The 10,005-nt window shown below is 55.1% G+C and overlaps 1 non-coding gene across 1 annotated transcript; it reads right to left on the bottom strand.

The window, feature by feature from the left end:
- Nucleotides 1-4,206: 4,206 nt before the first annotated feature.
- Nucleotides 4,207-4,300, bottom strand: TRNAI-UAU. Its single transcript has 2 exons — nt 4,263-4,300; nt 4,207-4,242 (listed from the first exon to the last, which is right to left on the bottom strand). It is a non-coding gene; the product is annotated as a tRNA-Ile (tRNA).
- Nucleotides 4,301-10,005: the final 5,705 nt, after the last annotated feature.

The following is a 10,005-nucleotide window of genomic DNA, read 5'->3' on the forward strand; positions in this document are numbered from 1 at the left end:
CTCCTTGCAACCATGAGTGGCTGTCTGGTGGGTGCTGTCATCTCTGCCAGAGACCCCCCTAGAATCTCACTAGCTTCCTCTGCATGCCAGGAGGGGCTCCTACTTTCTGACTTGGGGGGAGATTCTGTGATGTCAGAGCCCGTGGGGGGAGGGGTTCGAATCACGAATCTGGAGTGGCAGGGCAACCCCCTCCCCCCGTCAGATTCCACTAGGGGACTAGGTTGGGATCTCTAGCGAGGGAGACAAAGGAAAAAACAGCCACCAGTATGGAACCCAGGAGTCCTGGCTCCCAGTCCCCCTGCTCTCACCTCGAGACCCCGCTCCGCTCCCAGAGCCAGGGACAGAGCCCAACCCCCACCTGCTCTGACCATTAGACCTCACTCCCCTTTTAGGCTCACTGCCTCTTCTATCCACGCAGCCCACCTGTCCATCCCTTTGCTGCAGGTTTCCGGGGTGTCACCCCTGCTCTGCACTCCCCCAGTGCAGCCCAAGGCCTTTCCTCCCCCCAACCACATATCCTCTCCCCCCTCATGCTGGATCATCTGCTTGCCCCCTCCCCACCTCTTGCGGTGTGCTGTGCGGCATGGCTGGGGATTCTGCAATGGCCCGGCACCAGGCAATGCAGAACATAAACCACAGGCCCTGCCCTGCCCTGCCCCGCCCCACCCCACCGGATCTGCCTTCCAGGTGCATCAGAGCCCAGCGCCCTGCACCTGTGCCCTCCTGCCCCACAAGAGGTGAGCTGCAGTCCCCACCATGCTCTGCAGAGGGGAGGAGGGTCAAGCCAACCAGCCCATTTAGGATGAGGGAATCAACACCCTTTTTTCTGCACAGCCACTGACCATCAGCAGGATTCCTCCTCTTCCTCCCTCCTGTGCCTCAGTGTGACTAAATCTCTGCACCTAGACAGCCGGTCCATCCGCTGCACATCAATCCCCCATGCCTGAGCCTCCCTGACAAAGTCCTGCACATGGTTCCATAGAATTAAGTCTCACATCTCGCTGGGAACTCGACTTCTTGTGCCCAGAGAGTCTTGGCCACCGTCAGTAGATGACCTGAGTCTGAGAAACACAGTGTCTGTCTTCTCTAAAGAAGTACTTGGAGAGGCTTTTCTTGTGTGATCATGTGGCCTAATGGATAAGGCATCTGACTTTGGATCAGGTGATTGAGAGTTTGAGGCCCTTTGTGCTTGTGCAGTTTTACCATTGTGCTGAAAGTCCTGCTCCCTTCAGAGCTGGAACCTCTTCTTGGCCGCTCAGGCCAATGCTCTGGCTTCAGCTAGAGCCCTTGGAAGGAGTTGGGCTTTGGACATCCCAAAGGCTGGGACATGAGCCCCAGGTGTTTCTAGTCTATCCTTTGCTGTTCCTGACTTGCCAAAGAAACTGGGCAGCTGCCCAGGCTGGTGAGTAGAGCAGTTTCCCTCTTCCAAATGTGCTCCTGTCCCTGTACTTGAGGGGGCTTGGTAAATAGCATCTTGGGAGCCTGGGTATTTCTCTGCTTCTTGCCAGCTGGGGAAAAGCCTCTTGGGATAAAATCTCCTGCCCCACTGCAAAAGTGAACACCTTGAGTGGAAATGGTAAGAGGCCCCACCAGGGGGGCTGGCCCTGCTTTCCTACTGTCTTCTGATGATGGCCACAGAGCATCAGCAGCTGCCTCGCATGCTGGTCTGTGGGTGGCCTTCAGTGGGTGTTTGGCATGGCAGGGAGCAGGCTGGCTAGGGGTCTTTGTCACTATCTGCTGGCCACACACAGGCATGGTCCTCCCCTCTCCTGAACAGCCAGAGTGAGTCTGTGCTTGAAAGCAGACACACAGGAGACTCAAGACAAGAGGATGAGAAAGACTGAGAAAGGACCGTGAAGACAGCATACACTACAGGGACACTGCCTGGTGAACGGATGTGGAGGCACCAAATTGCCACATTTTTCCTGGTGCCCTACGCAGCAGTGTACTGCTCCAGCGGCCAGCCCGATCCCCCGGCTGGCTGAGCCGGCCAGGAAAGCTGCCCCTGCTCTGCCTCTTCCCTAAAGCCCCCACCCCTGCTCTGCCCCCTTGCCGCCTCTTCCCACCCCTGCTCCACTCCATTCCCTCCCCCGCCTCATCCCCTGAGCTACATTTCGGTGGACTGCAAGAGGGATCAGACGCACCCTGTACTCACCAGGCGGTGGGAAGTGGAACGACCTGGCCCCAGCCTGCTCTGCTCCACCAGCTCCCAGCTGTGGTGCTGGTGAATGCTGGGGGGCATTTACCCCCACCCCCCAAGTTCCAAGACTGGGAGCAGAGTGCAGCAGGCTGGGGCCGGATCACTCCATTTCCCACCACCTGGTGAGTGTGGAGTCGGGCCTGCCCTGCAATTACAGGGTGGTGGGAAGTGGTTTGACCTGGCCCTAGCCTGCTCCACTCTGCCAGCTCGGGCTGGGGGACGGGGGTGCTGTGTAGGGCACCAAAATATCTAGAGACAACCCTGAATAGATCATTTTTCCACAGGGACCGATGGCTGTTAGAATAGAGATATTCAGGCTGGCTATACAAGCCTAGACTTCAAGAACTTAGATGTATTTTTATCACTTAGCTAGTGACAGGGGTATAAACCAAAGAACCAAAATCACAGTCTGCCTGTGTCTGGGTCTTCTCTCCCTAGGATAGTCTGAGCCCTTGTTCGTAGGCTAAGGCCTTTGGCTAAGCAGCAAGGACAGCCATACGCTGGGAAGCGAACAGTCACATCCTCACCTCCCAAACCCATCACACTGAACTAAGGTGGGGCTGGGCTGGTAGGAAGACGATCCTGTCCCGATAGTGCCCATCACCACCAGATAAAGAAACAGATCTTAAGGAGCAAAGAGTCCTGTGGCACCTTATAGGCTAACAGACGTATTGGAGCATGAGCTTTCGTGGGTGAATACCCACTTCGTCGGATGCATGATCTTAAGGGAGCATCTGGTCTGGCAAGAAATCCCTTCTCCATGGGTGTGGATGTGAAACCCTCATTTCTGTAGGGTTTATCTTTATTGCCTCCGTTTTTCTATTGTCAATCTGTCTGGTCCTCTAATTGTTTCTGTCTGCTGCAGAATTAATTTTGCTGGGTGTAAGTTAATTAGGGGAGTGAGATGTAATTGGTTAGAGAATTCTGTTACAATAGGTTAGAATTGGTTAGTTACATTTCAGTAAAATGATTGGTTAAGTTCTAGCTGAGAATATTACTGTATAAACTGAGGTCAAACAGGCAGTGGGCAGAGAAATTAGACTCATGCTTGCTAATGGGAGGAGATGGGAATAGGGAACGGGGAACAGGGACACAGGCAAGGCTCTGCAGTGTCGGAGCTGGGAAGGGGGACGTGAGGTAAACACTCTGCAGTGTCAGAGCTCATAGACTCATAGACTTTAAGGTCAGAAGGGACCATTATGATCGTCTAGTCCGACCTCCTGCACAACGCAGGCCACAGACTCTCACCCACCCACTCCTGTAACAAACCCCTGACCTATGTCTGAGCTATTGAAGTCCTCAACTCATTGTTTAAAGACTTCAAGGTGCAGAGAATCCTCCAGCAAGTGACCCGTGCCCGACGCTGCAGAGAAAGTTGAAAACCCCCCAGGGTCTCTGCCAATGTGCCCTGGAGGAAAATTCCTTCCTGACCCCAAATATGGTGATCAGCTAAACCCTGAGCATGTGGGCAAGACTCACCAGCCAGACACCCAGGAAAGAATTGTCTGTAGGGATGTGAGGTAAACGCTCTGTGGTGTCAGAGCTGGGAAGGGAACACAGGGGAACAGACTCTGTCGGTGTATAGAGATCAGCCTGACTGGTGTGAAGGGCTTTGGAATCTGCTTGCTTGGAAACTCACCCCAGTAAACATCCCTTTGTCTGCACTTTGGACTTATGGTCTTTTGCTGCTTGCTGTCTGCGTGACAAGAGCCAGGGAAGTGGGCAGGGGAAGGGAAAGCCAAAGCCCTCTAACAATGGCTCCTTGCTCCTCTCCCTCCAGGCTCAGGGGTCAAGGATGGGCAGGACTCCAGGCTCTGCTTGCGGCATCCTGGCACAGGGGCTGGTGGGGGAGAAAGGATTGTAGATTCTGACCTGCACTCTGGAGAGGAGGTAATAAGTGAAGGGGCATTTTTGATTCCTACCCTGCTTCAATGTCCCCAGGGCTAGAATTCTACATTCCATAGGGCCAAATGAGGGGGTGAAGCCATTTGGCTAATGAAAACCAGTGCTCCAGGTGAGGCTTGAACTCACAACCTCAGCATAGCTCCTCTCAGCACTGCCCTATAAGTACTGTGCGCTAACCAATTGTGCCACTGGAGCACCTGTTTCTCAGTCCCCTAGGTTGATAAAGGCAAGGAGTGACCCCAAAACATTCTCAGTGGGGTTAGGAGCTGGTATCAACAAGCATTGTACTTGGTGGGGTGGATTCTTCTTAAGGCTTCCAGGCACCATTTGACCCTTTTGTTCGTCCCTGTGTAATAACAGAGCTGATTAAGACTCACTGTAGAGTCTTGCTGCAGACCAACAGATCTGAAATCACTGATCACCAGGTCTGAGCATTAGTCCTGCTTAGGGACAGTGTCTCTCATGCAAGAAACTGCCCAGTCTGCGCTAGCAGTGAGGCTCCCTCACTAACAGCTGAAATCAGGGAGAGCTGTGTGAAGTGCTGGAACCCAGGGGTGCCTGAACAGGGGCGAACAACACCCCAGGACTTTTAAAAATGGGAGGGCTCTGCCTTGCCACTCTGTAATGACCGTAAGGGTGAGTGAGGGTGGGGAGGGGGCCGAGAGCAGTGAGTGGGAGGAGGGGTCTTGGGGGAAGAGGCAGCGTAGGAGTGGAGGTGAGCTGGGGCAGGGAGCTGGGGGTGGGGTGGGGAGAGGGCTGCCCGCAGAAAGTAACGGGGGTGGGGGCATGCAGGGGAACTGCTCCCTGTCCCAGCTCACCTCTGCTCCGTCTTCTCCCCTGAGCACGCTGCCCCCGCTCTAATTCTCCTCCCCTCCCAGGCTTGCCGCACTAAACAGCTGATTAGCACCGCAAGTCTGGGAGGCAGGAGAAGTGGAGCAGTGCCAGCGTGCTCAGAGGAGAAGGCAGAGCGGAGGTGAGCTGAGGTGGGGAGCTGCTGCAGGGGGGGCTGCCTGGCTCTTTGCCATGGCCCCCGCCCCTGCTCCGCCCCAGCCCTGCCCCCCCGGCCCGTGCACTCACTGCATGGTCCACTCCTCTGGCTCCCAGCCATGCTGCTGGCGAGTGCTGTGGGGCGGTTCCCCCCTCCCCCTAAACTTGGGAGCCAGGGGAGCAGAGCAGGCTGAGGCCCCAGGCCTGCGTGGGGGGAAGCAGAGGGGGGCTGGTCCCAGGCCTCTGTGGGGGACAGGGGGCTGGCTACTTCCTGCAGGAAGTGGAGTGACCCGGCCCCAGCCTGCTATTGCACAATCCCCAGCCATGCCGCACAGCGTGCCCCGAGAGGGAGTGGGGGGCCAAGCAGATGATCCAGCACGAGGGGGTCATTCTCACTGGTAGCTGTCCAGTGGCAGTGAGTTCAACAGGCCTTGGCACATGCTGTGTGGGGCAGGAGGTCCTTGTATTTGGAGCAGTGGGAGTGAACTGCGTGCAGTTGTGTCTCTGAGCACAACTGTGAATGTTATGGTGTGTGTGGGGGGGTTATTGTGAGTGTGGCTGGGGGTGTGATTGTTTCTCTCTTTGGGGGTTGGACTAACATGTCCCTCTGGGTGTGTTGTGTGTGAGTGTTCTTGGGATTGTGTGAGTCCCTTTGCATGTGTGTGTCAGTCACTTGCTGCAGAATACAAAAATCCTGCAAAGCCATTTCCTACTGGTTAGCCCAGCAACACACTGATACAGTGTCACAGACGCACACACACACAGAGCAGGGCTCAGCAGAGGGCAGCAGGGACACACACGTCTCCCCTGGGCCAGCTTGGACAATTTTCCATCACTACTCAGCACAGTGCTGGTGCCCCCACACGGGGGTGGGCAGTGACCGGGCAGAGGGGGCAGATGTGCTGGATCTGTAAAAGCAGCAAAGAGTCCTGTGGCACCTTATAGACCAACAGACGTATTGGAGCATGAGCTTTCATGCGTCAATCCCCACTTCGTCAGCTAGATTCAGAAGGAAGCACTTTGGGAAAATCAGTCAAGGCCCTTAGCAGAGCTGGGACACGGACCCAGTGACCCCTGCACCACCCTGGGAGGGCAGTGGGGTTTAGTGGTCAGAGCAGGGAGGGGCTGGACACCAGGACCCCTGGGTTCTATCCTTGGCTCTGGAATTGGAAAGGGTCTAGAGCACAGGGATTGGGATCCAGGACTCCTCGGTTCCATAGGGGAGACTGTTTTTCCCTGTGCTTCCCTCCCTAGAGATCCCAGCCCAGCCCCCTAGTGGAGACTGAGCAGGAGTGGGGGGAGTTCTTCTCCCACTTTGGAGTTATGATTCAAACTCCTCCCCCAAGGACTGTGACATCACAGAATCCACCACCCCACTCCACCCCACAACGCAAAACAAAGAAAACTAGTGGGGTTAGGAGGATTCTAGCTGCAGACACCCCTTGTCATTGCAAAAAGCCCCCAAACCTACTTGCACCCACAAAACACCCTCTCAGGGTATACGCCCCCTGCTAGGACAGGACCTCTTGCTCCCACCCCTTTTCTTATCACCACAAGCTGCTCCCAGCCAGGCACCACACCCCATTCACACACCTTTTGTCACTACGTAGCTCAGTGGCAATCACTGCCCCGAAGTGACTCCGGTGCAGGCACTCACCACACGAACTCCCCACACCGGATTCTGTCCACACACAGAGAATTCTCTCTGCCCGGCTCCTTCGGTTCATCTCGCTGCTCTCCCTACTGCCGGCAAACACTGCTCATCTGCATAACCCCGCCCATGGACACGTGACAACTTCTGTCCTGCTGGTTTCAAGTGAGTGAGTTGCCCTTGGGGAGTGAGCAGCTCACAGCACGTCACAGCCCCAGCGCACGTCACAGCCCCAGCCAGGCCGGCTCCAGGCACCAGCTCAGCAAGTAGGTGCTTGGGGCAGCCAAGGGGAAGGGGTGGCACATCAGGCTCTTCGGCAGCAATTCGGCAGTGGGTCCCTCGATCTCTCTCGCAGGGAAGGAGCTGCCACCGAATTGCCGCCAGAGAAGAAGGCGATGCAGTGAAGCTGCTGCCGATTGTGATCGTGGGTTTTTTTTCATTTTCCCGCCACTTGGAGCAGTAAAAACCTTGGTGCCAGCCCTGGCCCCAGCACATGTCACAGCTACGTCATAGCACGTCACAGCCTGGGGCAGGGAGATATTGGGGGAGGAGATGGGGGGAGGGAGATACCCAGGCCCATAGACCCATAGGGGCAGGGGATATTGGGGTCAAGAGGAGAGGAGAGGGGTTGGCAGAGACCCAGCCTGGGGTGCAGGGGAAATGCGGTGGGGTGGAGGGAGCTGGGGGACAGAAGAGACACATGTGGGTGGTGAAATGTTGGTCCAAGGAAACTGAGTCACTCCTAGGACATGCTGTGCAGGAGGGAGCACACGGACAGGGAGAGAGACCCAGCCCCATAGAGCCCAAGAGGGATATTGGGGGCAGGGGAGGGGATGGAGGGAAGAGAGACCCAGCCTCGTAGACCCTAGAGGCAGTGGGATATGGGGGGGCAGGAGAGGGGATGGCGGAGGAGAGACCAATCTCCATAGACCCCCAGAGGCAGGAAATGAGGGGAGAAGGGAGGGATCCAGCCCTCTAGACCTGTAGGGGCAGGGAGATATTGGGGCAGGAGAGGAGAAGGGGGGTTGGCAGAGACTCAGCCAGGATTGCAGCAGAAATGGGGTGGTTTGGAGGGAATATGGAGGAGAAGAGACACATGGCAGGACACATGTTGGGACAGGGAAACTGACTTGCTCCGAATACATTCAGAGCAGGACAGGACAGAGGCAGATCATGCTGATCCCAGGGTAATTTCAGGGGGTTTTGATTCCCCACTCAGACGGTGGGCTCACCTCTGGGCTGAGGAGTCCTGGGGTGGGGCGGGTGAAGGGGCTGTGTGTGTGTGTCAGGCTGGGGGAGCTGCCTGGGCAGAGGTGCTGGAACTGGGGGTGCTGCAGCAGCCCCTGGCTTGACGTGGTTTCCATCACACCCAGGGGTTACAGTTGGTTCAGTGGCTCAGCACCCCCCATATACAGATTGTTCTGGCACCACTGACCTAGGGTCACTGTCTAGTGCCCTTTGCCGCCCTGCTCAGGGCCTGCCTGGCTCTCCTAGAGCAGGGCGAGAGCCAGCTCTCCTGGGGCAGGGCTGGTGAAAGCTCTGGACAGATACTAACAGCTCCGGGGAGCCTGGACAAATATTAGTTGGACAGAGGAGCCTGGGGCAGTTTTATCAGAGAGCAGAAATGAATCCCGAACACAGCACTGGAGCTGCAGTGCTAGGGGTGTGGGCCTGGGTCACCTGCACTGTCTCCCTGCACCCCCTCATGGCATAACAAGTTCCCTGCAGAGAAGAAGAGGTGCGGGAATGAGGGGTGCAGCGGGTGCTGCAGCACCCCCTTGTCTTACTGTGAAAAGCTCCAGATGCTGTGGGAACAAGGCCAACATTATTGTGTGATTCCAGAGAACCCCGGAGCTGTGCTGCCCCTGTGTAGTGTGAGCGGGAATTGCACGTTTTCACACTGCTTGTGAACACACCTGGGTACGGTTCACAGGCTTTCAGCACCCCCACTATAAAAAGTGAGAGAGCCCCACTGCCCAGAAGTGCCTGCTTAGCCTGCTGCAGACACTGCCCGGCCTCTGGCCTGCTGCTCTTTCTATACCACAAACCCCGGGCACTGAAGAGACGGATCAGAACGTCGAATTCGGGGCTTGCCTACAGGGGGACACTCAGCAAAATGAATTTTGATTGGCAAAATGTGTGACTTGAAAGTGGATTAGTTAAATGGTATTGAATCCCTCACTAACCCAATCACCGAATTGACCTTACCTAGAGCATTAGAGTGTAAAGCTATTTCTTCACAGTTTGTGAGAGAAAGCTTCATACTCTACAGTCTTCACCCCTCTTAAAATGAGAGCTTCGAGGAGGTTGCAGAGAGGTCCTCTGTACCTGACTTGGTTTCTGGATTCTCCTGTTCTTTACCTTCTTTGGCTGCTGCAGTGCTGCTTTTCTCTCCTTCACCATCTTGCAGCCTCCTCCTTCTCTTCCTGGTCAAAAAGCAGCAGCAACAGTTGCTCTGGTATCTTAGACCTTGTCTACATGAGAACATACTTTGGTATAATTTATGTCGCTTGGGGGAGGGGTGTGAATAATCCACACCCCTGAGCGATGTAAATTATCCTGATCTAAGCACCGTTGTAGAGAGCGCTGTGTCGGCAGGAGAGCTTCTCCCGCTGACAGAGCTACCGCCTCTCGTGGCCAGTGGAGTAATGAAGCTGATGGGAGCAGCTTAGAGCTAAAGCTTTATTGACTAGGAAAAGAAATGAGGAACTTATTTACCAGTTTAAAGCCAGTAAACATACACACAAAGGAGTTACAGTCTAAGGTTTCAAACAGCAGTAGAAGCTGCTGTAACATGCAAGCTCTGTATGTCCCTTAGGGCTAACCCTGGCCAAACAGCCGGGATCCCTTGCTTATGCTTAGAAGTTGCACCATCTGCCTGAAGTCCAAGCATAAGGGCAGTTTCTTACTGACAGGAATTTTTATTCCATTCCCCCAGGGCTCAAACTGATGGGGCAAATGTTTGTGAATGTCTCCACCACCTGGGTGTGTGTGTGTGTGTACAATCAACCAAATCTTTTGTCCACCGATGATCCACAGTGACTTGTCTGATGTGTCAGTCACGGCCTTCTCTTGTTGGAAAAGAGATGACTCCTTTCCTGGTAAACTAGCATTTCACACTTGGTAATGCTTCTCTCCTGACTCGGGGCGGGGGTGGCGGGATGGCGGCAAGAGGGTTTACAGTTTTAGTGCCAACACTAATATATCACCTTATACCATGGGATACAGCTATTATAGGTGAGAATAATGCATGCAGCAACTT

Source organism: Gopherus evgoodei, unplaced genomic scaffold, assembly GCF_007399415.2.
Source record: "Gopherus evgoodei ecotype Sinaloan lineage unplaced genomic scaffold, rGopEvg1_v1.p scaffold_138_arrow_ctg1, whole genome shotgun sequence".
Lineage (NCBI taxonomy): Eukaryota > Metazoa > Chordata > Testudines > Testudinidae > Gopherus > Gopherus evgoodei.